Raw genomic sequence first — 5,235 nt, 5'->3', positions numbered from 1 at the left:
TGCAGTTAGGTTGCTGAGAAGTCTATGATATGCTGTCTTCAGGATGAAGACTCAGGAAAGCCATCGGCCTTATTCCAGTCCAAGTCTGAAGGCCTGAGGTCAAGGGGAGCCAACAGTAAATCCTAGTCCAAGAACAGGAGAAGACCAATGTCCTGCTCAAGCAGGAAGACAGGAAGCAAGAAGGGCAAATTTCTCCTTTCCCCACCTTTTTGTTCTGTTCGGACCCTCGATAAATTGGGTGATGCCCAGTCACATTGACTAGGGAGGAGATCTAATTTACTGAGCCCACTAGTTCAGTGCTAATCTCATCTGAAACACCCTCACAGACACATCCAGAAATAAGGTTTAAACTGGGCACCCATGGGCTGTTCATGTTGACAGAAAATTAACTATCACAACACCTGAAATAAAATTAAATAATAATAGCAATAAGCTAGATGGAGTAGGAGAGAATCATCTTCGGGAAAAAGACAGAGTAAACAAAGGCCCAGTGAAACTCTCTAGAAGGGCTAATTAGTATTTTCTGACCCAATACATAAATGAATAATTGTTACACAAAACAACACAATTTTTCTGGAAATTGTAAGAAATCTACTGTTCTGGTTCATAAAGTATCAGGCAGGGGAAGATAAAAGATGAGTTTTGCAATATGGGCAGAGCCCAAATCGTGAAGGGTCCTTCATGACTTTCTACAGGAGATTTATCTTCATCCTATAGTTGATGGCTAGTTATTTAAGGGAGTGTTCCATGTATCTTTCATGGGACAATACCCGAGAAAAAGAAAGCAATTAGAATGCAAGAAATGTTGTGGGTCTGAATGCATGCAGAATATTGCAGGAGGAAGAAGGAGACAAAGATAAATGACAAATTCCTAACATGTGAAATAAGGTATACGGTAATGCCATTACCAGAATAAAAATCTCTGTAGTTGCCAGTTTAATTGGAACATATAAAAATATTCCAGATAGAAATGACAGCAGGAAGTTGGATATATAAGACTCAAATCTGTGCTACTCACATGTAATAAATGTGAGCGTCTAAATCATTTTTATTGTCAGTGTATTGGCTAAGTGTGGAATTCAAAGTGGAACGATAATAGGAAGAAGGCAACAGGTTGTGGAAACAGCTCTACATAAGATAGGGAAGAATTGAGGGACTAGTTTGTTCAGTGATCACACATTCTGGGTATGGCAGGTATGTATGGAACTGAATAACCTTCGTTTTCCTGCTTTTCCCAAGTCAGCAGTCAACTTGTTTATTTTATTTTCAGGAAGCCAGCGGTGATAACTAATAGCAAGGCCTTGTCGAGGGGGAGGACTGTGTTATTGTGTGTGGAGTCCTAGCTGAGAAAATACCTTTTGGTTAATTTTCACTGGGAACCTCTAATATAATTTTGGGGGCAGTGACTGCTAGGCCCTAGATTACAACAAAGGATGTCTGGAGATTATAGCAGTTGGGTTAAGTAAGACTGAGTGTGCACAAATCTTAAAACCACCGCAGGACTGAGGGACATAGAACAAGTATAAAGATATATAATTGGGTGTTTTAGTGGATCTTTACATCTTTTACTATAAGTATCGTATAGATCCAAACAAACGCTATACACGTCCAGTGTAAGTATAAAGATGTGATTGTAAGAAAAGGGAATAACACAGAAACAACCTAATTTAAGCCTTTCAATTACCCATGTCTGACTAGTTCTGCTCCGCATACCAAATGTCTCTTGGCGTTAGTGTTCAAGTTAGACTAAAGGAGAGCTTTGGCAGCCTTTCTTTGACTTAGTGTAATCAGGCACTTAGCAACCCGTAGTTGGATGCTGGCATTCTTTGTTTGGAAACAGCAGTTGATTTCACAATGAACTAGTTGATTGCTAATTTAGTGCACTAATGTGGAGAAGCAGGGGGCCCACATTCTGCACCTCAATCCAGATGTCAGTTTGCTACCAAGATAATATGTTATTTAAAGATCATTTTCACTCATTTATTGATTGTATAGAGATTTCGTAATGTGTATTTTCTCAGACCCTTTGGCTCTTACCTTTCTCAGTAGTGATCACCAGTGGTCATTATTGCTTCTGTGGATCTTCTCTAGGCTATACAAATATTACAAAAATGGGCATGTTACTTGTTAATAGTAATTAATGAAATGAATGTAAGTATTCAAATTAGCAAAACTATTACAATGAGACTTAAATGTGTATATATATTCAAAAGTTTAACATTTAAAAATATCAAATATTTATTTTTTATTAACATTGTGTAATTTGTCAAAATCTACCATAAATATTCAGCAAAAATTCATATATCAAATATTTTCATAGCTTCAATATTTGGTTGAAGTTAATGTAATACATTTATTTCAATAATAGCTACATACACTTTCACAGGTCAGTGAAAACTAAATGTAATCTCAACTAAACCATTCTAGAGGAAGAAAAGAAAGATATAGTTATTGAATATATCATTTATAGTTACAAGTAAGTCATAAAAGTAGCATCATTACTTGACAGACTAAAAGAAAATAAAATGGTTTAGTCCTTAAGGTACAGAACAGCCACATCCCAAATGATATAATCAAAATATATAAATACAGAATGCAACTGAAAGATCCTAAATACCCTTGAAAAGATAAAAAGTGCATACAAATGAAATAAGTGAAAATAAAACAAAACTATGGGATTACATTATATAATGAGCATTGTGCGAGTTGTTAAGAGACTTCAGAAATTTTTTCCACTGACGTTATTTGTTAAGGCTGTGTGTGTGTGTGTATATATATATATATATATATATATATATATATATATTTATATATACACATATATATATACACATACACACATATATATACACATATATGTATACACACATATATACACATATATATACACATATATACACATATATATATATATATATATTCAGCAATAGACTAATAGAAAACATCATCAAATTTGCCTCTATAATTTGGTAGACAATATAAACAATAATCTACAAAAATGCATTGTGTAAATTAGATGTAGGTATGCATATTTAACTGAAAGAAAATACAGCATGTTGATTAAAATTTGTTAAACTAAATATGCAGAAAAATATATTACATATGTGTGTATATATATATATATATTTTTTTTTTTTTTGTGTGTGAAATATATAGATTTATAGAACTTATCTGGGCAATGTCTACATTTTTTTGTGAACTGTTTCAGTTGAACAATGCCAAGATAAACATAGATTTAATTATAAAATAATCCTTGTGCTTTTAAAACATCAAATCACACATTTTTAATAATTTATATATTAAAAAATAATAGAATTTGTGATATTATTAAGCAGCGCAGTAGAGTGATTGAAACAAAAAAGTGATGCAAAGAATTAGATGTTCTAATACTACATAATGGCATTTCAAAATCCATTTTCCTCTTGTGTTTTAATTGGAAAATTGTTATCTTTTGGTAAGTGCTTATTGAGTGGAAAGAAACAAAGTAGAAGGTTGCCAGTATTTCCCTTGCTGACTGAGTTCTGAACTTTGGTGTGTTAATGTGCTTTTTGTTTTGTTGTTTTTTAAGTTTAATATGCTCCAAGGAGATTCCCTGATAATTAAAACGGTGGTTACATTAAGCCTCTTTGCAAGTCTTGCAGGATCTGTGAATAGTTACTATGTTGACATCCTCTGCTTTGAGCAGAACTTCTGACAGATCTCTAAATAATATGTTGAATGAATGAATAATCACTTTTACCTGTAAATTTCCTTAGAACATCCTGACTGTTTGGAGACACAAAATCCACACACATTGCTATCTGGGAGAGGAAGAATCATTTGTAATCTCAGTACCAAATGAATGTCAAAACTAGAAGATCAGAGAAAATTGTGCTAAATATAAGACATGTGTTCCCTCTTGAACAATTGACTTTTCCGTATGTTATGGAGATTTCTGTGCCTCCTTTCTTATTTCAAGGAGCTCTTCATACTCCATCTGTCCCCTGGTGCATCTATACGGCAGTTAACAATGCTTTCATTAACTCAATTTTTTTATCCCCACAAGTCAAATCAAGTACACATAGTAAAACTTCCTTTCTTAAATGCAAGATTTACTACCTGAAGGATAATATAAGGCATGTGTGGTTGTGTGTGTGTGTGTGTGTGTGAGTGACCACATGTAACTTCTAATTGAATACTTAATTACTTAGGTAGACCATCTGACTTCATTCTAAATGTACATTAAAAGAAATAAACACTTTAGATGGATCCCCCCTCACCAAAGTCAGTGTATAATAAACTATTAAAATTATGTAATCATATGTCTAAAATATAATACCTTTCATAACTCATTTTTCTTTTTGTCTTCAAAGTATTTTGTTTATATATTTTTTATAATATTTGATGCTTGTGTTTATGTTCCACTTTTCATTATGAATATGAGTGTTTTTTTCTTTCTCTCCAAAATGTATTTATCAAAATGCTCAAGAAATATTTTTGAATATGTGAAAGTACAAGATCTTTATGTCCTTCTGCTTTCAGGTTTTCTTTATTGTTTTTATCCCTTGAAATTTTTCCTTTGTGTCCTTTTGTTCTATTCTTAGGACACAGGTTCCTAAGAATACAGTAGTCCTTGCTACAAGTCACAATATAATTAATTCATTCAACTTCAACTGAACTCTGTTTCATTTTGCAAATTTTTATTTTTGATTTCTGGGCAGCATTCTTAATATTACATGTATTTTAATAAAAACCTAAATTGGATGAAAGCATGATAACATGATTTTATTTTATTTTCTTTGATCACAACTCTATTTAACACTTATTAAGTCCCAAAATTTTGTTTAAATACATATTAATCTTAATGAAATTTATTGATTGCTTGGTTCTTTAGTTAGAAACAAAGCAGAAAAAAAAGAGAAATGTTTCTTTATAAAGGACACCTTACTGCTAAATTTGCAACCCTCACAACCTAATAAATATTGACAATACAGTATTGCTTAAATCAAAGCCTCAGATCAGTTTTTTTTTTTAATAGTAATTGTGGAATTGGAAGAATATAGATCACCAAGCTAGTTAGATTAAATAAATAGTGTAAAAAAAAAGTTTCATTTGAAATGAAAGTATTTACTTAAACTAAATTAATATACTATGATGTGAACTCTGGTACGGACTTTGTGATGGTAAATATTATGTGTCAACTTGGGTATTTTTGTATTATATTAATATTACACCTGGTGAACTTCGAATAGGATA

This window comes from Rhinolophus ferrumequinum, chromosome 4 (assembly GCF_004115265.2).
Source record: "Rhinolophus ferrumequinum isolate MPI-CBG mRhiFer1 chromosome 4, mRhiFer1_v1.p, whole genome shotgun sequence".
NCBI lineage: Eukaryota > Metazoa > Chordata > Mammalia > Chiroptera > Rhinolophidae > Rhinolophus > Rhinolophus ferrumequinum.
The sequence above is the reverse complement of the archived record's forward strand: the minus strand, read 5'-3'. Positions refer to the sequence as shown.